Source organism: Gouania willdenowi, chromosome 24 (genome assembly GCF_900634775.1).
Source record: "Gouania willdenowi chromosome 24, fGouWil2.1, whole genome shotgun sequence".
NCBI classification, from domain to species: domain Eukaryota; kingdom Metazoa; phylum Chordata; class Actinopteri; order Blenniiformes; family Gobiesocidae; genus Gouania; species Gouania willdenowi.
Genome location: NC_041066.1, coordinates 22,929,638 through 22,955,473, shown reverse-complemented (window position 1 = coordinate 22,955,473; position 25,836 = coordinate 22,929,638). Strand labels below are relative to the sequence as shown.

General features: G+C 35.1%; 1 protein-coding gene across 2 annotated transcripts in view; it reads left to right on the top strand.

The window, feature by feature from the left end:
- The window catches only part of sash1a (SAM and SH3 domain containing 1a), a 270,649-nt gene that overhangs the window by 30,331 nt on the left and 214,482 nt on the right, over positions 1-25,836 (top strand). The window lies entirely within an intron of this gene.

Sequence of the window (25,836 nt, the reverse complement as noted above, 5' to 3'; positions counted from 1 at the left end):
GCACACACACTTTCATCAGAATCAAAGATGATGTAGTTTTTCTAGATACATGATAGGAAATATTTGGGATATAGGGCCACCACTGTACAACTCCTAGTTTAGAGTGAACAACTTCTCTTAAATGGATCCTCCACTGTTTTTACAAATGTGGCCTAAAATCTTTAAAATGTCCTTATTAGTAGATCTATGCCTAACAAAACGCATTATTTAGCACCATATTTGTTTTATTAACTATTAAAAATGGGACCGTTTTAGAGCCTGTGTTCCGCCATCTTGAAATCACATGATTGATGATGTCACAAGGCCCCACTGCCTGTAAACATCCCATTGTTTTCTATTGGAGTGAAACATTCAGCCTGATTTATAGATCATTTAGTAGTTTTTTTAGATCATTTTTCAGCTTTTTAGATCATTTAGTAGCTTTTTAGATCATTTAGCAGTTTTTTTTAGATCATTTAGTAGCTTTTCAGATCAAAATGCCAACTTGTGCTACTTCTGGTTGTTATAAATAATCAGAAAAACTTAAATATATTGATGTAAACATCTTTTGTTTACCAAAAGAGGAGAAAAACGGTTATAAGATGAAAAATATTCTATGGCCGCAAGGGAGCGACAGTTGAAAACTCTGCGTTTTGGTATTAGACAATGAAGCAGAGAAGAAGAGCTCTCCTAAGGGACCTATACTCTGCCCTAAAACAGTGCACTGCTGATGCTCTGTTGGTTGATTATTTTTAGATTATTTTTTGGGTCACAACTGTTTTCATTATCTTTCTGTAAAACAGTGAGATTTACATCGACGTCTTTAACTTTTCCTGATTATTTAGAACAACTAAAAGCAGCACAAGCAGGAATTTTGACTAAAAAAGCTGCTAAATGATCTAAAAATCTACGTTGTTGTTGTCAACTTATTTAAGGTATTGTTTGTTTACAAAAAAAAAACCTTAAGCCCATATGGAATGGTAACGCTTGAAAGTTCTCCAATTTTAGGTACAATGGAGAACTTTGGTCAGCTCTCATCTTTAGATAGAAATGTCATCGTGGACTTAAGTTAAAGCTTTTAAACTTTTTCATGCACATTTGAGGCAGTGATGTGTATAATAAAATGCTATTGTGCCACTGTATATAATCATCTTAAAGATGGAAATCCTTGTTTTAATCAGTAATAAAATGGGTTATAATTGACCAAAAATTTGGTGAAATGGGATTATAAAAACCATTAAAAGTGGTTAAAAGTTGCAAATTACAGTGGCCAAATACGGATATAAAAGTGGTTTTAAAAAAAAAGCATTCAATGTGTCAATATTGGCTTGAAAGTGGGAATAATTAGTTTAAACTGGCAAATAATGGGCATGACAAGTTGTGAATATGGTTAAATTGGCAGGAATTTGCATAAAATATGGTGAAAAGAGGTTAAAAGTGGAAAAATGGGTCAAGACATGTGACGTTGGGTGAGAAAAGTGGTGGAAAGGACTTTATAAAGTGCGGAAAATGTCTTAAAAGTTGAAAAAAATTGCAGGAAAGGCATTGAAACTTGATGGAGAAGTGTCAGAAATAGGACTAATGTAGCAAAAATACATTAAAAGGAGGTTAAAATATGGCAAGTTTGGTGCAGTTGCAGAAAAAGGGTAAAAATTTGCAAAAATTGACTCAAATTGTTAAGAAAATATTCTTATTGTTTGGTTGAGTCATGAATACATGCCTCACATGGTCCTCAGACTAGTTCTTGGAGTAGAGAAAACTACATCATCCTTATAAATATGACACAACCTCACACCAGAGTACAGTGTATTATCTCATGTCTGCACGCATGGAGACTGACACTACATCAAGGTTAGAGAAGCATTAATCCAGGGTCACCTGTTCTGCATGAATGCATCTTTTTCCTAATGCTCCGCCTTCATAAAGCCACAATAATATCACGGAAACTGCATTATTAATATTGCAGAGACTAAGATTGTCACAAGCCATTTCCAACAACAAGCGTCCGAAACTATTAGAGCATTAGCCTCTTTAATCACCACAAAGTTAGTTGACTATGTGAGTCATATTCATTGTATAGAGACGTTCACTCCGTGTCTAACAAAAGGAAATGTTTTTAACTAATGGAAATCCCTGCTGAGAGAAATGAGTCACAGTGACACGTCACAGCTTTGCAGTGGTTTGTGAAACGCCTGACATTCTCATCATTGATGGAAATAATTGGAGTTCTGTAAATAAGGCATTTTTTATTTTTTGTTTCATACCTTTTAAAAAAAAAAAACAAAAAAAGGAACCAGAAAATAGTCTCACAATTATAAATCAAAACTAATTTTCCTAAATTTATGACATAAAAGAAAAAATACAGGTTTTATTCCCAATTTTAAAATAAATTATTACAAAAAATACAATAAAAAAGGATGGAAAATGTATTTATTTTCTGTTAGTTTTTAAAACTGTATTTTTTTTATTTAAAAGTTTTGAAGAGAGAAGTGAAAAAACAACCAAAGGTTTTTGTGCTTTTTTCAAAATGTTTTTTTGTGCAAAAATGGGCGAGTGACCTAATTTTGGGTCCCGACCCACAAGTTGAGAACTCTTTGATTTTTCTCTGCTCAGGGTTTTTCTCACCAAGCGCCAAACTTTTCTCACACGTGCATGTGCCTGAAATCACTGTAAGGACATCATAATCATAATTATGACTGTAAATGTAACATATTAGCTTTTAGGAACTGTTTGATTTATTACAACAAGGCAAATATTGACGGTTAAACATTAATTTAAGGTGCGTCAGCGACACGTTTAGTTGTAAACCTGGGCATTTCCGTGGCTTTCTTAAATCCCTTCATAACCCATTGAAGTAACACTTAATTAGGAGTATTTTTTTTGTTTAACCCTCGGGGCAACGTTGGGGACCAAACGTGTACTTTGTCAATATCTCATTCAGTTTAAAGACTAATTGTATGAACTTAGGCCAGGGATTTTCCTTTAATATCATGTTCATAATTGTATGATCACTTTAACTGAGAGACGTATAAAACAGTAGATATAAAATGTACCGACACTCTTTGTGTTTGGGACCGATTTAGTCCCATTGTCTCCATAACAGTGGTTTTCCCATAAAACATCTAATAAATCTAAGTATTTCCTTCAAAATGCAAAGAAAAAAGCATAATTTGTGTTTTTCTCATTGGAAAAAAAAAGATTTTATGACAAAAAAAGCAAAAAATATTAAAATATGTATAAATATAATGAAAGATTTTATATTTATGGTTAGGTTTGAAGTTGTTAAAAAAAATATGATGTGAAAAAAGTGGGAAAATGTATTTATATATGACGCTTTTATGAAGGGTACCATTTTGGTACCTAAGCTCAAATAGTGTAAATGCTCATAGTTCTAAAAGACATAATGCCTCAAAATCAATATTCCTATCAATTATTGACCAAGTCAAGGCTGTAATCAACTCATACCTAATATTTCACTTTTCATCTTATTTTAAAAAAAAAAACACAATTTGTGTTTCTGTAATTGGAAAAAAAAAAATGGTTTTCATGACAGTAACAGCATAAAAACATAGAATAAAAAAAGGAAATATAATTAAAACTTCATATCTATAGTTTGCTCTGAAGTTGTTGAAAAAATTTAATGTGAAAAAATGATATACTACATTTTTATGACAGTTTTATGAAGGGTACCGTTTTGGTGCCTCGAGGGTTAAATTTGCAACAATAAGGTGTTCTAAGGAACAGTTGGCAACTGTAGCAAATTCTATCAGGGATGTTTCATAATTAAGGTTAGCTAGCGAAAAGATAGTAACTAAGATAAATATGATCATTTGAAAGCACATTCACTTTTTTTGCTTTTAAGTAATTGTGAATATGCATTGTTTGTAAGGGTGTATGACAAAATGTAATATTTCACCGCCTTGATTATCGTATCATTCCCTTTGTTTTTTTATATTTTTTACTTGAATTACAGTTAGTTACTTGTATTAAATGACTCCAAAAATGTACACATTTATAATAAAATACACAAGAGGACAACAGAACCATTTTGTACTCGCAGCGCAGCGTAGCGTTCTGAAAGTTGTGTAATCAAATACACGTGTACGCCGGTATATTAAAATATACCAGTATTTGGTATGAACCGGTGTACCACCCAGCCCTACCCCTAATTGTTAGAGTAATTACAATGTAGCTCTAAACTGAGTAATAAACTGGTAAATAGCATAATAAAAAAGCTTTTCTAAGCTAATCAATGTAGCACTCAGATGGTACACTCAGTTTTTCCATTGAAACTGAATAAAACACAATAAGAAATCTGTGCTGGATTTGACGGCGTTAACTGAAAATTAGCAGGAAACTGAGAACGTAGATATTGCTTTTTTAAAATCCCTGAACGGACAGAATCCAACACATATATCTACCTACACAGTTCTTTCTTTGCTATAGCAGTAAAACTGTAAAAATGCTTAGAACTGGTAATAATACTCCAACTGCTGCGCTTTTATTTCTCCAGTTTGTGTGAGAAATAGGTTCATTTATGGAGTTTATGAAGCTGTTGCTGATATATTTCTTGTCGTAAAAAGGATCCGACAAAGGCCATTACCTACCTGTTCATTTCCCCTTCCAATTACTGAACACTGTGTATAATTGTCTGTTAAAGGGCACACTGCAGTTCTGTTGATTAAAGTGTTTTGAACATAAATAGAAAAGTTATGCACTGTCACACAGTCTTTTTCTCTTAGAACTTGTCCTAAAACCTGGTTTTTGTTGTTTTCGTTGTTCGCTAAATGGTGATTGAGTCAGAAATGGGCGATTAACTCTACTAGTTTACAAAATGCTGCAGTTTCACAGTACAATAAGGGGTTAAATAACCATCTGCCTTGTCCTAATACCACAGAGAAAAGAGGAGAGTGAGGAGTTGAATAGCGATCGGCCGAGACGAGCACAATAGCCCAAAGCTTTCTTGGCGTTGGTCAATTATTGGCTAAATGTTTGCACAGATGTGTCCATTAACTGGAGGAGAACGAGCAGCTCAGACAGGTGGTGGTAACGGTTCATTGTGAGGCTTGTTATAACGTCGCTGATTAAAAACCAGATTTAATCCTGTGGAAATGTAGACAAATTGCAAAGAGAACTTGGATTTTTTTCCTATTTTCTTTACGTTTAGTAGAAAAATTGCAAAGGTAAATTTGACGATGACACTGTACAAAATGCATTTAGTACTATTTCATTGTGCTAAAAATGTTTTTCTGCTAGGGCTGAACGATTGTTTGCATTTGCGATATTATTGCAATATCATAAAATGCGATTTTCTAATTGCAAAGGCTGCATTTTTTTATTTTTTTATTTTGTACTGTACTGTACTTGTACTGTCCTGTTAATTTCAGAGTGTTTAAGAAGTGCAGTGAATCAGTTCGATATGTTGAAGATGTAAAGCCGCACATTTGTTTGCTTTATTGATGTAATCTGTGCTTTAAAATGTATATTTTATATTAATTTAAAGTTTAAAATAAATCTGAAATTGTTTATTATGAAACACATTGATTTATTGCTTTATTTATTGGGTCCCCAATAAAAAAAACTTCTATTTTTTTTAAATTGTAGTGTTAAACTCTCTTAATGGTGGTATGATATGTCTATAATTAGCAGATACTGTATATTCATGTATGTTCAAAATGTATCTGAAATTAAACAAATACAATTCCAATTATTGCACAACAACTGTCACAGTAACAGGTTGTTTTGCACTTTTGTAGCAACATCAAAGAGCACCAAAATAAATGACTAAAATACAAAAATAAATGATCAACAAAAGTGCTGTTTTTAACACAAACAAAAATAAATTGTCACCAAAATAAGACCAAAATCTTCTCGTCTGAACATCAACTAAATCAATCACTGTGAAACTTTTAGCACAAAAATGTAACTTAGCTAACAGTGCAAAGTCTGTTAAGAAAGATAAAATGATGCAGACATGTTTGTGGTGTATCGTAAGCAGCTAGTTAACTGGCTAGTTGTTGTCGTAGCGGCTAAACTAGCATGTACTCAAGGTGATCATGAGTTAATGCGTAAAGAGGTTTTACTAGTTGTTGTTTTCCATGGGATGCATGGATAGTGAATTTACTGCGTCCTCAGGGACACAGGACGCGTAGCGTGCAACATCATTCCTTTTTGTTTTTTCCACATCACATCCTCACATATTGTGTTTTTAATCATCATACTCAGACGTGTGTGTGTGTGTTGTGAAGCTTCTACACAGTTATATTTGGACATGATCGTACGTCGACCATGGACGGTTTAGGAGACAGATCAGAGAAAACGCCACAAAAGAGAGACGATGATGATGTTAGGGATGTAACGATTAATCGGAAGGCAGTTCAAAATCAATTCATAGGTATTACAATTGACTTGAATTGAATTACTTTGAAAATTGAATCGCAGTACTTTTTTTAAACAGCCTTTGAAAGTAGAATATCAACATGTGCTCATTTGATCAATAAAACTCACGTAAACACATTTAATGCCGACAAAAAATGTCCAAATCTATTTTTTAATCATGTTTCTTTGAACAACAACAAAAAAATAAAACCTTTAATTGTGCTAACATAGCATAGCACGTAAACGTGCGGTGAGTCGGTGTCGGTAAACGCACCATCAGACCTTGTTAAACTACTACTATTAAACCTAAAGTTGATTGCACTTTATTTTCATAAAACATACTGGGCACTTTTATAGATGTATGTGGTTACGTTTTACAAGAATTTAAGAACATAACAGAATCAAAATCTGTTGTACTTTTTAAAAAAAAAAAAAAAAAAAAGTGTTATTTGACAGTTTGATAAACATACCACTTGGTTTTTATATTAATACTTGAATTACAGTTAGTTATAGGGATGTAACGATTAATCGTAAGGCAGTTAAAAATCGATTCATAGGTATCACGATTGACATCGATACTTTAAAAATTTAATCGCAGTACTTTTTTTATTTATTTATCCCTTCTCTTGTCCAGCAGTGTAGGCGGCGGGCGGAATCTGCTACTACTTTCTTTCTGGCCGCCTTCTACTCTTAAACATGTTCATAAATGATTCCTTACCCCTTTAGCACCGAAAGAATATCTGTAATATTACGTGAATATCAGTAAAAGTCACGTCTTTTATGCTATGCTAGCTCTGTCTGCTAGCATAGCATCTCTTCTTCAATGCTAGAATTTCTGCATGCCAACCGACCACTGGGTTACCAGCGCCCTCTGCTGGTCCAAACAAATATCTGACGTAAATCAGTGCAATGAAATTTAGTTTTAATTTAATTCGTGAAATTTAGTTTCACGAACCACAAAGAATACGTTTGTTAAAGCACAGCAAAGAGGAAACACTCTGTGGTGTGTAGGTGACCAGCCATGTTATTTCTTGGCAGAAATACTTTCAAACACTTGCTGTACATTCAGCTGACATAAAAATATTGTTTTCAAACATGTAGAATAATTGTGAATTTATCAGTAGCAGTAGTAGTTTTAATATTTTAGTTAATTTTTTGCAGGCACCTTATTTATCCGTCAAATGTATTAAAAAGAAACTAAAACTAAAGAGAGAATGTTATTTAACTGTTGAACCTTATCATTTTATTTATTTATATATTTTTTTAAGTTTAAAAAAAATGTTTATGGTCTTGGTCTCGTCTTGGTCTCGGTGCATTCTGGTCTCGGGCAAGTCTTGGTCTCGGATAATGTGGTCTTTTACACAACACTAATGTTTACTGTATGCAAGGAACCGTGGCAAGATTTATTAGCAACAATAAACATGGAGGGTGAATTTATTTTGAGTACAATTTAATTGAGCTGCTTTTTACTTGTTATTGAGTATTTTATGAATCACTCTCCTTCGTTACTCTGCGTTAGTACTTGTGATTGTGTTCAAATCCCTCATTTAAACTCCTGTTATCACCAATTTAACGCCTTCTCTCTCTCTCTCTCTCTCTCTCTCTCTCTCTCTCTCTCTCTTAATCTCTCTATTTTTCAATTTTCAATTTAAAACAGCTTTATTGTCTTGTGATACAGGTTTACGTTGCCAAAACAAGTGTGACATTGAACAATGTACATACGAAAATATTATGTGCAAAACAATGAGACAGAATAAAAATAAATATAGGCTTTCACTAATACAGTAAGTTTCTCTCTTTCTCAATTCAATTCAAAACAGCTTTATTGGTTTGAGAAAACACCATTGAGAACCATGTAAAAATATTAAATGTTATAAAATAGCTACATTTGTGCAAAACAATAAGATTCAAATAAAATAATAAAATATCTTTCTGTCTCTGGAGCGTGAACTCATTGTGTGTATGTGTGTGTGTGGGTGTGTGTGCGTGTGACATGCATGAATATCGTTATTACTGTAAATAAAGAGAAGATATTCTGATTTATTATAATGTTATAATGCATGTGGAACGATTATATGTGATACCAGTACTAGACGACATTCTCTCCATTATAATCAGTGTTGATTGTATCCGTTAATGCAAAGTCATAACAACTGTTGTTGGGTTCATCACAGTTTCTCTCATTAGATGCAACAAATACACTCAGTCAGAGCTAATGGCATTTGTTTCCAGGCTGCTGCATGTGTGTGTGTGTGTGTGTGTGTGTAGATCATAAATCCATCCTTGCTCGTCCTTGTGTCCAGTTTATGAGACATCAGAGGCTGCTTCATCTCTAATTTAGGCTCCGGCTGCAGCAGATAGCGTGAGAAATGGATTGTGAGGCTGCAAAAGTACAGAATGTGTTTCAGCTGCTGCCTGCTGTATGGCACTGAACCATAATTAGTCAATTACAAGCAGGCAGCAGCAATGGCTTATATGATTCAACGCTATTAAGGCACTTGAAGTCGGCACGTCTCCCACTCATTTAACCCTGCTGAGTAGTTAGGCCCGATGGTCTGTGAAAACGCACAATTGTCTACTCTGAACGTGCACAAGCCTCAGCTCAAACAAACCCATCAGATGTTTAATACTCAATGTTTTAATTTGAATATTTCAACCCTACCTGTTTTTTTTTAATGAGGGAGTGGAGGTAGAAGTGGTAACGTGGCCAAAAATGGTCCAAAGGTAGCAAAAACATGGCTAGAAAAGAGTGTAAAGTGACTAAAATGGGACAAAAGGTGTCAAGAGTTGCCAAAAAAGGGCAAATAAAGAGGAACCAGGTGGTATGTAATGGCAAAGGGTAGATGAAATGGGCAAAATATGGCAACAATAGTGAAAAAGGACAAAATGTGGAACAAAAAGAGGCAAAATTTAGGGAAAAACGAAACAAGTGGTATTTATTTGGCAAAAGTTAGGTTATTTGGGTGAAAAGTGGCCAAAAAAATTTAAGAAAGGACAAAAATTGTGTAAATTTGTCAAAAAGGACTTGCAATAATGGATAGAAATAGGAAAAAAGGGATATTTATTGGCTAAAGGCAGCTAAAGTTTAAAAAAAGTGTCAGAACTTTTTGAAAAGGGGCAAAAATGAGACAAAGGAAGTTGCAAAATGGCCAAAGGAAATGGGTAATAAGGGGTTAAAAAGTTTCCCCCTATTAAGGTTTTCTGGGGGAATAATAATTAAAATTAAGACATTAAGAGCCACATGTTGAAAATCACTATCTGCGTTTCCATTACCCTTGGAAATGTGCAAAATCTAAATAGAGAAATAAAAACCAGTAATGGAAACACATGAATTTTGAAAAAACACACATATCGCTTAAAAGGAGGAATTCCAGGTGTTTTGATACTGAAATGTGTCGCAAAAGCGCCACAATTACAATTACAATTACACGACGTATCTGGTCACATGACCACTTCTCTCTGAGTAAACAGAGGGGACAGATTTTTCTTAGCGTTAGACTTAAACATAGTTAGTGCTACATGAGACGTGAAACAACAAGGAATGTTATAAAGAGGTTTGGAACGTCCATCTTTCTGCTGAGAAATCTCACAGGACGAGATTTCACCAGTTACGAGGCTCCAAAACAACCTTTAATAGAAACATGTTCAAAGTGCAATTATGATTTGTTGAAACTTGGGGAATATGGCTTTTATTTTGAAAAAAAACTGGAATGGAAACACAGCTTCTCTAAGGTAGGAGGTGTGTCGAAGTATCTGGTGAAAGGATTGTTTCAAACGGACCGTTTTTTGTGATACAGCTTCATTTTTCTGAAAAAGCAATGGCTGATGGATGGATGATGGATGGATGGATGGATGATGGATGATGGATGGATGATGGATGGATGGATGGATGATGGATGATGGATGGATGATGGATGGATGGATGATGGATGGATGGATGGATGGATGATGGATGGATGATGGATGGATGAGCTCACTCACTCAAAACATTGTTTGTCCTTTTGGTTTGGGATCCAGTTGATTGAGCTGAATGAATTTCACGCCATGAAATCTGAATTTCTGCTTTCAACACTTGGTCTCCGTTATTGGTGGTGATCGTAGAAGCAGGAAAAACCTCATGTCGGCCAATTACTTTTCGTTTTGCTCGATGGCATATTTTAGGATTGTGTGGCTGTGGTGATTTAATCAGCCAATAGGAGGCTTTCTGCTGTCACTCATAGTTTGTACGCTAACCTATGAGCCTTGACAGTAATTACTTTACTAGCGGCACTGTTAGCCTTTCACTGCGGGAAGAGGAGCCAACTGCTCCAGCTGTAATTCAAAACAGGCAGGTTACGTTGGATTCCTCTAATCAGAGAGGAAATGAGGGCTTTTTTTGGGGGTTTTTGTTGTTGGCAGTGAGAATCAGAAGTAGAGGGGGAGGGGAGGGGGTGGAGGCAGGCTACTCGCAAACATGCACGGAATCACTAAGCAGTCTGGGTAATTATTTCCAAATCAATATTGTGGCAAGCAAAGCTGTGGAGTGCCAAATCTCAACCTGTCGAGATTGAGTAAATTTATCCCAGTGGAATCAGTGGAGCTCAAATACTGCTGCAGTGATTGATTCCCTCACCACGCTTTATTCACATGGTGGAAATCTGTCAATCCCTCTGTCCCCACTATATGTCCCCCCCACTGTAGCTGAAGGTGGTTGAACACAGACATGAACATTGAAGAACAGTCATGTGGAGACAATAAAGGGGAGAGATGTTTGGGGTCCATCCATAAAGTCAGTAAAATGATGGTCCATTGTTCTATGAATCTGTGATAACCACATTTATTTATTCATCTGAATAATATCCACTGTTATCCAGGAACGTTTATTATTATTATTATTATAATCATCTTAAAGATGGAAATCAGGTGGTGAAATGGGGTTTTAAAAACCACAGAAACTGGTTAAAAATTACAGTGAACAGAAAGGAAATGTTCTTTCCGGAACAATTAGTTCAAACTGACAAATAATGGGCATGACAAATGGTGAATGTGGTTAAATTGACAAAAAAAAAAAAAAATCATGAAATATGGTGAAAAGAGGTTAAAAGTGCAAGGGGGTGGGAAAAGTGCAAAAAAAAAAAGTCTTGAAAGTGGAAATAATGTGCAGAGAAGTGACAGAAATGTGAGTAATGTAGCAAAAATATGGAAGGAAAAATTTATGAAAATAAGTTACAATTTGACAAGTTTGGTGTCGTTGCAGGAAAATAGGAAAAATAAGAAAAATTTGCCCCCTCCCAGTGTCCTGACCCCAAGGTTGAGAACCCCTGATTTAGATAAGTCTGTGAAAATTGGCTTTTGATTAGCATAGGCCTTTAAATTAGCAAATATTGGGCATGAAATATGGTGGAAACAGGTTAAAACAGGTTAAAAGGGACAATAATGGGTCAACATATTTGACATTAGGTGAAAAAGTGATGGAAAAGATGTATAAGTAAGTCCAAAAAATGTCTTAAAAGTGAAAAAATGTGCACAAAAGGCAATGAAATGTGATGGAAAAGTGGCAGAAATGGGAGTTAAAATAGCAAAAATGCTTTAAAAGGAGCAAAAAGTGAAAATAGGTTCAAATATGGCTTTTTGTTGTAGTTGCAGAAAAAGGGTAAAAAATAAGCAAAAATGAGCTCAAATTGTTAAAAAAAAAATATATATATATATATTTAGCTTTTTGAAGGTATCTGACGACCCCCTCCCAGTATCTCACGACCCTAAATGGGGTCCTAAACACAAGGTTGAGAACCCCTGATTTAGATAAAAGTCTGTGAAAATTGGCTTTTGATTAGCGTAGGCCTTCAGGGGGGGGTAATGTAATTTAAAATGTAGGAACAATTAGTTTAAACTGGTAAATAATTGGCATGACCCTAACCCATCGTGAATGTGGTTAAATTGGCAAAAAATAAGCATAACATATGATGAAAAATGGCTAAAATTGACAATAATGGGTCAACATAGGTAACATTAGGTGGAAAAAGTGCAGAAAACGTCTGAAAAGTGGAAATAATGTGCAGAAAAGTGGCAGAAATAGGAGAAATGTTGCAAAAATGCATTTAAAGGAGCAAAAATATGGTAACTAAACTGGTAAATAAGGTGCATTACACATTGTGAATGTGGTTAAGTTGGAAAAAATGAGCATGAAATATGATGAAAAATGGTTAAAAGTGACAATAATGGGTCAACATATGTGACATTAGGTGGAAAAAGTGGTGTAAAGGGTTTATAAGTGCTGAAAATGTCTTGAAAATGGAAAAAAATGTGCAGAAAAGGCGTTGAAATGTGATGGAAAAGTGGCAGAAATGGGAGAAATGTAGCAAAAATGCCAGAAAAAGTGATGAAAATAGGTTTGAATATGGCTAGTTTAGTTTAGTTGCAGAAAAATAAGCAAAAATGGGCTGAAATTGTTAGTTTCTTGTAGGCCCAAGGTTGAGAACACCTGGTCTAGGGTTTCTGTGTTTGTATATGTTAACAACTTATTTATATAATGTCATCTCGTATTACGCTTTTTTAATTTTCTCCCTCGTCCTTTTAATTAAAATGTTCAAGTTAAAATAACAATGTGGTTTCATGATTAAATTCATACAGTTGACATGTTTGCTCATAGATCATATCCATCCACCCACTCGCTCACATAAGTGACAGATGAGGCTATAGATACAGTATGTATTAATCAGTCATTTAAACACATGCTGCGATACATAATAAACAAGTCAAACTGTTTACGCTGTAATTTATTTCTGTTTCCTTCAGCAAATCCCTCCTCGTAGAACGAACGAACGAACGGTTTGTGTTTTACTTTCTTTTATCTGCAGGAATACCTCGTAGAATAACTAATTACATTGTTCTCTAGTGAGACCGACTCCTGTTTAGGATTTATTGGTTTTCTCACATACACAGTGGATTTTCACAGTGGGAGTTGTGTCAAAAAGAGAGATAGCAGGGTTTTCATGATCACATTTTCAATCATTTTTTTACTCTTTGTGTGCTATTGCCAATTAGAATAACATCATGACACCAAAAACACACACAAAATAAGGGAAAAATACACTAATACACAAAATACATCATACATAATTACAGAAAACTGCACAAAGGTAAAAAAAATACAGATATTTACTCTAGAAACACACAAGATGAGTACTTACAGTAAGTACACAAAAATAACTGAAAAAGATACTGATATTGATCTGATATGATATCGACACCATTGATACATACTTTTATGATTTATTTTCTAGTGTGGAATGTTAGAAAAGTCTTGATTAAATGATATTATTCAAACAGAGAGAGTAAATACAGAGTAAATAAGTCAAAAAATAACAAAATAGATATAAATAACTAAAAAAAATGCACATAAATAAGTCAAAAAAAGAACAATGATACATGTAAATAACAAAAAATGAACAAAAATACACGTAAATAACTCAAAAAATAACAAAAATAGATGTAAATAACAAAAATAGACATAAATAACTAAAAAAATAGACATAAATAACTAAAAAAATACACGTAAATAACTGAAAAAAACCAAAAATAGACAAATAACTAAAAAAATACACATAACTAACTCACAAAATGAACTAAAATGCACGTAAATAAGTAAAAAAAGAACAATAATACATGTAAATAACAAAAAATGAACAAAAATACACATAAATAACTAAAAAAAATAACAAAAATAGATGTAAATAACTTGAAAAAATAACAAAAAAAAAACAAAAATAGACAAATAACTAAAAAAATACACGTAAATAACTCACAAAATGAACTAAAATACACGTAAATAAGTTAAAAAAAACCAATAATACATGTAAATAACAAAAAAATGAACAAAAATACACATCAATAACTCAAAAAATGAACAAAAATACAAAAAATGACTCAATGAAACACACAGCAAAAAAAACGCAGACAAAACCTTGTTATTCTATCCTGTATTAGTCATTATTCAGATTAGTCGTTATTCTGATTAGTCGTTATCCTGTATTAGTCGTTATTCAGATTAGTCGTTATTCAGATTAGTCGTTATTCAGATTAGTCGTTATTCTGATTAGTCGTTATTCAGATTAGTCGTTATTCAGATTAGTCGTTATTCTAAATGTTGATAATGTGGCCGTCAGATCAGACTCATATTTTTGTGGCTGTGATAAAACAATCCTACTTACAGTAGCTCAGCTTCAGTTGGAGTGAAAAACGTGGTCCGTCCTTCGCTCCCTAAGGACATCAATCAGTGGGTCGGGGTCTCCTTTGGGTCACGACCCTGTCACTGGTTCAGTTTTTGATGCGATGCTGAAAACTGCAGATTCACTACACAGGACCAGAGCTTTACAGCTTATTTAATAAACAATAAACAAACCACCTGTAAAATTATGTACAAACAAATACACTACTACAAAAGCTCAGGTTATAAACTTACATAAATCATTGAAATGTTTATTAAATATTACATTTCTGATTTATTTTTTTTTCCTTTTTTGGGGTTGAAAAAAAATTCCTTTAATGGTAGAAGGAAAAGAAAATAAGTGAATAACATAATAAAAATACTGTATATATTGTATATATAAATAATAAAAAAGAGGAAATAGTAAGAAAATAATAATTATTTCCAATTAAATAAATAAAACTTCTTCTTCTTCTTCTTCATTACAAACTGATTTTTGATTATTAACCATTATTTATTTGATTTTGGATTGTTTTGTATATTATTGTAGATTTGTATATATTCTATTTATATTACTGTTTGTCCTATTTTTTTATTTGTTTGTCTATTTTTATTCTTTTATAGTAATATTCTTTACTATATTTATTCTTAAGGGCTTAACGGGGAACATGGGACGTTATTTCATTATGTACATTTTAATGCACATAATGACAATTACAATTGATTATTAATCTTCCATTTCATGTCAGTCAGTTGCTGAATTATTGTACTTTTGATATTGTATGGTGTAGATTAAATATTAAAAATCATCTGGTTTTAATAACAAATTTAAAAATGCAATTGTTGATTTTTGGAAATTTATGAATTGATTCATAATCGTCAATAATAAAATTGCGACTAATGGATTATCTTGTGTTTTGTTCACCACCCCTACTGTATAGGAGAAAAAAAAGTGGTTTTCAGATGAAAAGTGACATATTCTTCACTTTTTAGTGCACGCTATGTGTATTCTTTGATTCAGGTGCTTTTTTTTGGCACCAAGCTGTGATTACCAGATGTGAGAAAAATAAAACTGTCTCTGATTTTAAAAATAAACTAAGATACTGAATGAATAAGAATAAACTGGAGAAAATCCAACTTTTCAGTTTAAAAATTGATTTTTTTTTGAGGGGATGAAACCGACTGCAATGTGTGCTGCTGCAGCATCCAATGCATTATCAATGTCCTGGTATGTTCTATATCCTCGACATACTGGTAGCCCACAGCGTGTGATGAACAGGGTTATCTCGCCCTCATGGGCTTCTTCTTCTGCAATGACGTCCCACGTGAGATTGGCTGAGCGGGCAGTTGGCATACTTTTTTGAATCCCTGTAGGCGTTGGTGGGGGTGATGTAGAGTTCATTTTGGGATTACGTCTCCGCTCCGGGGCCTGCGCTACGAGCTTGGCTGTTAACAAAGGGAATTATGAATCTTTTTACGGAGAGGAGAGGAGAGTGTGTGGTGGAGCTACGTCTAAGCTAATTACTGCGCTAATCAACGATCCAAACTAAGCTGCTGCTGACACTGCCTCCAGTTTGATATCTGAGCTTTGAAGAGTGTGTGTAGGTGTGTGTGTGGTTGAGCGTTTTGACACGAGGATTGGAAGCTTCTGACATGGACACCCCACACAGGAGGACGCGCCAAACTGTGAATGTAGCATCAATACAACATTCGCTGGAACGAGGATTTCCTCTTTTTTCTGCCTCACTTCTCTCGCTGTCATCACGATAAATGACAAATAGAATCCTTGTCTTTTTGGAAGTCACAAAGCTAAACATCATGGCACGTAGGCATGTATAATATTTATACAGCAGTGGAAAAAGGCGCGATCTTTGCTGTCGGTTGTAGTATTGACGAATAATGTCCCCATGTTGCAGAAAAGGAAAGCTTTTATCATCAAAGACTTCCAATCGGTGCTTTGATTTGACTCCATTTATTCTCTAAGTAAGCGCTCTATTCTCACATGCACGCAAGTAAGGCTGAACGATTCATTACATTTGCGATATTCTCGCGATATCATAAAACGCAATTTTTTATTTTTTTTTTGTGGACCGAAAAGCTACATCCTTATCGTCCCTGTTATCGGTATTGATGCTGCACATGCGGAGCTGACTGATGGGAGGGGCTACTGTAGACGGTGCTCGCCTGTTTGCCTCGCGTCATGAGGAGGCGTGTCTGTAGACGCTATCCAAACACTCTTACTATTGTTTTCAGCCAAAAAAACTGCACACTACAGTAAAACACGACTATTTAAGCGGTTATTGTGATTTTGAGTCAGAATAGTGTGTGTGTCGCAGCAGAAGCAGATGAGTTGTGTGTGATTTAGCCGAGCCGATAGTCGTCTGCTGCAGCCACGCTTCTGCTGTCTGTAGCGCCGCCTCCATCTGCTCCAGCGGCAGCGAAACCCACTGCATTGTGGGCCGCTGGGTCGTCCAGGCGTGGCGGTCCTAGGCTGCGTGGCTTTCCCCACACATCGACCGCGACCGTGCCTCGGCTGCCGCCAACGTTTAGTTGGAGTAGTGACTTGCGATCACATGATATCATAGAGCTAAAACACTGTAAGTTATGTTTGATATGCTTGATTTGAATATTTGTATTGTTTAGCTAGTTTTTGTTTTAGTGTTTTGTTAAATTAAAAAAAACTTATTTATACGGTATTTTTTTCACTGTTTTATTTATACATTTATAGTTTTTTTTATTTAGAACTTTTTCTTTTTGTATCTTTCATTTATTTTGCGTGCCATATTGTTAAAAATGTTCAAAAATAAACACATTGATGTTCATTATTTGTTTTTTGTTTTTTTTTTGCTATTTTGTGTTTTTCTATTGATTTAAAAAAAAAAAAAGTAAGGTATCGATAAAGTACCAGATCAATAATAGTAGTAGTACAGTAGTATACCCATCCCTAATGTTGAAGAAGTAAAGCCACAGATTTGTTTGCTTTATTGTTGTAATCTGTGCTTTAAAATGAACATTTCATATTTATTTAAAGTTTAAATAAATCTGAAATTGTTTATCATGAAACAGATTGATATGATTTATTGCTTGTGTTCATTGAAAAATACATGACAAGAAGCCCTTGAAAAAATAATTGCATTTAAATCGCAATGTTATGGAAAAAAATTGCAATTAGATTATTTTCCAAAAATTGTTCAGCCCTATGCGCAAGCACAAAAAGCGGCGCAGTGGCGCTGTTTTTGGCTGCGTGCTACTGTAACCCTCTACTTAAGTCAGTCGCTCCGCGCTTTCATCCCAGTTACGCACTCTGGGTGGCGCCGCCCTGAAATGTGGGTGTTCCCATTAAAATCACGCCTTACTCGTATTCTCCCGTAAATTCTTCTGACCCTGGAATAAGTGCAGCGTCCCGGTAAGGCCACCATAATTTGTAAATAAATGTGATTTTCTGGATTTTTTTTCTTCTTCTCATTTTCTCTGTCATAGTTGAGGTTTGTCTATGATGAAAATTACAGGCCTCTCTCATCTTTATAAGTGGGAAAACTAGCACAATTGGTGGCTGACTAAATACTTTTTTGCCTTCTGCTTCTGATAATTTACAAAAACATAGTGATTACTTCGCTATAGCGACGTTAGCCACACTGCTAGCCATTAGCGATACCATGGACATGTGTCATATTGTCCCAAAACATTATTTGTGAAACCTTAAATTTCCGCCAACTGACGAATCACCCTCACGTTTTTTCTTGAACTTGTAGATATTTCTGCTGTGACGTACACCAGGTAAACCGACTTCAGCTGATACACCGTCAGCTCAACCTGTTTCTATAGCAGTCTTTGCAGATTTGTATGCATGTCGTAATAATCTGAACCAATGAAGCAATGCATTCATTTTTAATCATCCGTTACACGAAGCACAGAATTTGAAGGGGATTATCAGCAGAATTCCACATATTTGTCCATTTGTGGCACTTTTAAGACATTCAATAACTAGTTTTCTGGTTAGAAATAGTGTTTAAATGTGTGATATTGTCCCAAAAACCTGCATGTGAGGCATTTTTGTGCTGTTTTAGGGTCTAATTTTAATTAAAGAGAAATAAAGAAAGAAGCAGATTACTGTAGATTGATTTCTCTGTTTCAGAACACAAATTCCAGTTTTTAATTTTGGTATAAAACCTTGTGTGACTTTGATTAAAAACAATATTCACTTTTTGAACGTCATAAATTGATGAGGGGCCAGTGTTGCTCTTTGACCTTTCCCATTGACCTTGTACTGTCTAGTCACCACCTGGCTCAGCGACGACTTGGCACGTGACACAGTCTGTCTCACACATGCCTGACTAAAATTAATAAGGGCTTAAATATTCACTATTAGCCTTTAACGGCAGTCACACACGTCTCTGGGCCAACTCTGTAAACTCTCTACGCTCTGAGGTAAAATATGTGATGTTGTGGATAAATGTGTCGTCCTCACGTTGTGTTTTCTAGTGCTCGTGTCCATCTGTTGGACTGTAGAGGACGTGTTGAGGGTATTGTTGTAGTAATAACGGGGGTTCAGACGGAGGGGGGGTCCTATCTGCCGGCTGCCTCGCCTCATTTGAACATCTGCCTTTCAGACGCAACAGATGCAGAGACATGGAGGGGAATGGGAGTGTGGTGTGGGGAGTGATGGTGGAACTGGGATTGGATGTTCCCCACAGAGTCACTTCCAGCGTGATCCACCATCATTCATCCCATCATTATTGTTTAGAAACAGGGCTGCCCACATCCAACACGATGCCGATATTGCACCAGATACCGATATCGATCCAAAATGACATCATATATACTTTTATCACTTGTTTGGTTTTGTGGAATGTTAAAAAAAAGTCTTGATCAAGTAATATTACTCAAACAGAACAATAGTCAGCAACATAAGGTAATGTGTTACATACAATTTTAACCATAAAAATAAGAATATTCTACAATTGAATAAAAAATAGTAGCAAAAAAATGAGAAAATCCTGAGAAATAACCTCAATAAATCCCATAAAAACAGAAAAATGTGTTTTTAAAGTGCAAAAAAGCCACTAGCTTAACTTAAACATATCAATATTCTGCAATGTAATATACATAATTAAAAATGAATTATTAAACCCTGAGAAATAACCTCAATAAATCCAATAAAAATAGAAAAACAAGTTTTTGTATAAAATTGTTTAAAAATAATTAAAAATAAATGATAAAACCTTGAAAAATAACATCTAAACCAACAAAAGCGATCAAAATTCTACTTTAAAAATGCAAAATAACTGGGTTTTTTTCTTTTTTATTTCACTAATATCGTACTGATTTCTGATATCAATATCGGATCGGGACACCCCCATTTATAAACATTACGCAGTTTTTCTGCCCTGTAATTGGTCCCAAAAAGTGAGTAAGTGAGTAAATATCTGTGGATTCACTGAATGCATCAGTAACAAAACACAAGCTTTGTTGTAGTGTTAGCAAAGCGGCTAAGAATGTAGCAAAACCACACAGAACATTCAGTTTGTCTTTTTTATCACCTTTTCATGCACCATCAGTAATAGTCCGAAGAAATAGGCCATAATAGGCAGAGTATTAGTTATCCAGAGTGCTTGTGATTATACATGCTACATTTGAATATAATTCCCATTATTTGATTCAGATTGGCCTGTGAATGGCTACACACACACACACACACACACACACACACACACACACACACACACACACCCCATCTGCTGTGTAGGCAAGCACCATTCACACCCTGTGGTCCTAAAATACACACCAACACACGCACACGTTCCATCCTGGTGGGGCCACACACACCTCCACTGATCGCCTGCTGTTACATCACAATGAGGTCTTTTTTTTTACCTCCAATGAGATTCAACCAATTACCTCAGTGTGTATTGGTTTAGCCCAGGACGACTGCTGCTGCTGCTGCTGCTGCTGCTGCTGCTGCTGCTGCTGCTGCTGCTGCTGCTGCTGCTGCTGCTGCTGCTGCTGCTGCTGCTGCTGGAAGGTGACACTGTTCATTTTATATTAGTCACATAAACAGAGAACGAGTAAAAAACTGACAGATTTATAAAAATGGCTTCACAAACCGTGTTTCAAATTTCTGTGTTCAGGATTTAATGGGTGGGTCAGAAGTTATTGCTGCGATACGTAACGGAGCCCTCATTAGCATAAACCCGACCCTGCTGTTGAAGGACACCAAACTTCCACGGCCTCCAGCGTGCGCGATTTGGCCTCTAGCTAAAAAAAATAAACCACATATTCAGACTCGGGAGAATAAATCGTGTCCGCTGGTGCCACTTTTTCTATGAAATGAGCACCTTTTCTGCACCGCAGTTGAGTGTTTCACCTCTAGCGGGCGCAGTTCTAACTCTACCCGAGCGAGATGCACATATTCGGACTCGGGCGTAGCAGACCTTTCCGCTGACACCTCCTTTGGCCTGATCCGAGCACTTCTGGAAAACCAATGGGAGAAGCACTGTCAACGCTGGAGCCACTTTCACACTGCTCTCTCCCTTAGAGAGGGCGTGGTTCCAGCGCCTCTAACTGACACGCCCCCAGCGTCTCAGAGCAGAGAGAAGTGCTTGTTTTTCCATGATTTTTTTCATCTTTCATATTTGTCTCAGTGTTCACTGACATGTTTCTGTGGTGTGACAAACTCACAACACACATTTATTTCTGCGTTACACAAACTTTAACAGATTTTAACCAAAGATAGCCTAGCCTAGCTCCACAAGTACATTCTAAATGGTTGAATGGCTTTTTACATGTTTTAAGGAACACATTTATGACCTTTTTAATGTGTGTTTTTTTACATGGTCTTCAGTGTTTGATGGTGTAGAACAGCCCAGTACCAAACGTGCGGCCTTATTTTGAACAATCTAAGCTAACTTTTGGCGACAGATGCCCACACCACAGAACAACACTCAAGATGACATCATTCTAAACTCTGCACAATCTGACACGAGAGGTCGAGCAACAAAAGACGCACATTTCCTAGAGACACCCACTGCTCCTCCCACCTTTAACATGATTTCATTCAAATCATTGTTAAAAGAAAGTCTGAAATCTAACATTACACTGGGTATGAATTATTGAAATGTTGCCAGTGATTAGAAATAAAGATTTTTCCATTTCTGAAACTGATCCATAATCAATATATTAGCCCTTGAAAATGTGATGGAATCTTCCATAGCCTAAGGTTTATCTATCTTTGGTTAAATCTGTTAGACACACAAAGAAACAAATGATGAAAATATGACTTCCTAAGCGTTTGCATAATGTTACCGTTAGCGCGTCGCTAACTGCCATGCTCTGGCTGAACTCCCTATAACTCACCGTGGCACACGTGCACTAACACAATCCGGGACGTGGGTGTCCAACGTGCCGAGGCATGTGAACGCACCCTCGGTTATTAACAGCTTCTGAAGTTTCCAACAGCGTACAGTAGGTGGTAAATACTGTATGACGAGGCAGAGGTTGGAAATGTCCTGACTTCATGACTTTGCTCTTCACTGAATATGATTCTGACTTTGCTAAAAACACAGATTCATGGATAACAAAGGATGTGAATCTTATCAGGTGCTATATAGTGTGTTGCGGACTGGGCGGAGCCAGCAGTACCAGTGTTTATCAGCCTGGAGCTGCTTTTTATCCCTTATCTCTGGAACAGGATGTAAACTACCTCAGATGCAGCTTCAAACGCAGATAAACAGGATATCAGGAGGACCACATGGTAGCGAGTCGACTGGGGACAAGATATTAAACTGATCGTGTGTGTGTGTGTGTGTGTGTGTGCGTGTGTGTGTGTGTGTGTGTGTGTGTGTGTGTTTAAGGACAGGGTATCTGGGTTAGAAGCGATGACACAGCTGTTTGTGATGCTGAAACACCAATGATTACATAAAAAATATCAGTTTACGTATTTGCTCTTAATAAAGAGATTTAGAATCAGAACCAGTCAATCCTTAATACAAGTCTATTTAAATTGTGATTAAATACATACTAATTTCATACATTAAATACAGCATTTTTTAAAAATAATAGTTGATTTATTTTTTATTTTGTTCTTGTGGGTAAGAATGGCTGCATTTTGCTAATAATAATAATAATAATATCTGTGAGCTGGGAGATCGAACGTTCCATTTAGGTGATATAGAAAATTACAATGTTGCCTATACATTTATGTACATATATATTTTTTTATTCTAGCTTATTTTGTTTTAAAATACTTGTTTTAGGAGTCGCTGCTTTTTCTACTTCTCAGAACAGCATAAAAAGCACAGTTAGATGGATTTTTGAGGGCGTCCTAACTCAGACCTTCATCTAAACAAGCCACATTACAGAACTTACTCACACGTGCTGTCCTTTATATGAGAAAAAGCCAAAAGTGTCTCATTTTGTGCAACTGTTACTTAGTAAATGTGCCTGTGTGGCATTTTACATCAGCAAATTTAACCATAAATTTCATTCTGGTCAGACTTAATTTGAATTAAAATTATCGAGATTTATTATTTTGCCATTTTGGGAGAACTTTTATATATATATATATATATATATATATATATAAAATACCAGCTTTTGTCAGGCTTTTGCTCGAACCAACCTCTTCTCATTTTTGACGCCGTTTGCCGCCATCGGTGGACCATGTGACGTAAGTGTGACAAACACGAGATAAACTGATGGCTGTCAGACTCTTTGTTGACGTTTTTGGCACATTTTGAAATCATTTGCTTCAATAACGTGCCTTAGATAAACAAAAGTGCTTCTACCTTCATCTGTTTTGACTCTTTGTGCAGGATTGTGATCAGAAAACACAATGATTCTCTATATATTGATGCTTGTGTGTAATGATTAGTGCCGGACTGAGCGTTTAATGGCATATGCTGTTGATGCAACCTTGAAATTGTTGAGTATTCTTCAGTTCTCCCCGTCTGTGTCTGTCCTGGAGCCTCTGGGCCCTGATTCCTGGCAGCTGAAGGAGAGCTGGCAACTCTAACCTCCATAAAGTCATTCATCATCTCTCTGAGGAGTGAGCGCGACATCAATCAGTCTCTCAGCAGTCGTACACACCAATGCGTCTCTGCTTGCCTCCGTACATTCCACGTTAACTCAGCTGTTCACACATTCATCTCACTTCACATTCAACGCTGCTGATTACGTTCATCTATGCTTGGTTTTAACCTTGGTAATAATAATCACCAACGCTGTTTAGTTTTTTCTGCAAAGCTTAAAGTCAATCATGTAGAAACATCAGAGTTAAACAGCTTCAGAAGCGTTTTCCTGTGATTATAAACGTTAATAATTGTTTCATACTGTACATACTGTACATTGTGTTTGAGGAATGAATGAATGAATGAATGTCAGGAGCAGGTGACGCTAACTGTTCGACAAACGCTAAACGAAACGGACAGACATTCACTTAATTATGAACACAACGTCAATGTTTTACAACAAAATGAAATCAGATCATAAGTGCATCAGTCAATACTGGATTACACTAAAATAATAATAATAATAAAAACCAAGACAGATGCTCAGAATCCTGGAAATGATTTGATGGGATTATTATTAGACAGCTGAGTCATTCTTACCAATTTCACATTCAATGATGTTTGTTTAATGTCAGCGTTTCACAGCATCCTAGAAACTTTAATTTTTTATTAATTTATTTCATTTTATTTTATAAATGTATTTAATTTAATCATTTAGAAACCCTAGAAATTTTTTATTGTATTTATAATTTTTATTTTATTTTATAAATGTATTTTATTTGATAACTTTTTTTTATTTGTTTATTTTGGAAACCGTAGAAACTTTTATTTGTATTTATTTAACTTATTTGTGATTTTTATTTTATTTTCTAATTTTTTTATTTATTTAATAACTTTTATTTATTTCAGAAATCCTAGAAAATTAGATTTTTTTTGCTTTATTGATATTTTATTTTCTAAATGTCTTTAATTTAATGACTTTATTATGTATTTGTTTATTTATTTTAGAAACCCTAGAAACTTTCATTTTTTATTTATTTATCTCATTTGTAATTTTTATTTTATTTTCTAAATTTCTTTAATTTAACTTTTTCATTTACTTATTTATTTTAGAAACTCTATAAACTTAGATTCTTTTTCTTTTATTGATAATATTTTATTTTCTAAATGTCTATTTTAATGACTATTATTTATTTGTTCATTTATTTTAGAAACCCTAGAAACTTTTATTTTTAATTTATTTCTCTCATATTTTTTTTTAATTTTATTTTCCAAATTTCTATAATTTAATAACTTTTTTATTATTTTTAATTTTTTTTAAATTTTTCTTAGAACTTTTATACAACTTGCAGCGACTCATAGTGCCCCCGATTTTTGGCGATCGCAGAAAAGAGATGAAAATCTGGAATTCACTTTGTGAAACAAAAATATTATTATTATTATTATTATTATTATTATTATTATTATTATTATTATTATTATTATTATTATTATTATTATTAATAATAAAAGTGAGTTTTGGGCATGTTTGACCACCATCACTGTGTCAAATAAAAACAGGAAACTGCAAAGATAATGTAAGATTGAGAAATCCCAGTGAGGAATCATTTTTACATTTAGCGCTAGTGGTAAAATCACCCTAAATTATGTAAATAATTCCAACAAATGTGTTATACTTTTAGTGTGCTTGAGTACGCACCCAGAAATGAAGATTAAAGAGTGTAAATGTGAAAGTGACAGCTGCAGACGGTGGTGCAGAGCTGCTTTTCTAAGTCGTGGGATCCAAAGGTCAGATGGAGTATCAGTGACAGCCGCTGCCCTGCAGACTCACATGATTTAAGCACAGACTGGATTCAGGCCTGCTTCCTTTTTTAAAGCTTCTGACAGAGCCGGAGGAGCTTGGTGTTACCACGGCGACACACAAGGGCTTTGTGATCCCAGGGAAAGGTTGATTAGGACTTTTATTGGTATTGTTAGCTGTCACGGCTCGCACAGATTTTCTGATAAGTAGCGTTTATCTCGTCATCGAGCCTCCAAAATAAAGGTCCCAGAGAGCGGGGACCCCCATTGTAGCTGAAGGTGGTTAAACACAGACATGAACATTGACGAACATGCGTAGACATCTATAAGGGGAGAGATTTTCCATTAAGTCAGTAAAATGATGGTCCATTGTTCTATGAATCTGTGATAACCACATTTATTTATTCATCTGAATAATATCCACTGTTATCCAGGAACGTTTATTATTATTATTATTATTATAGTCATCTTAAAGATGGAAATCCTGGT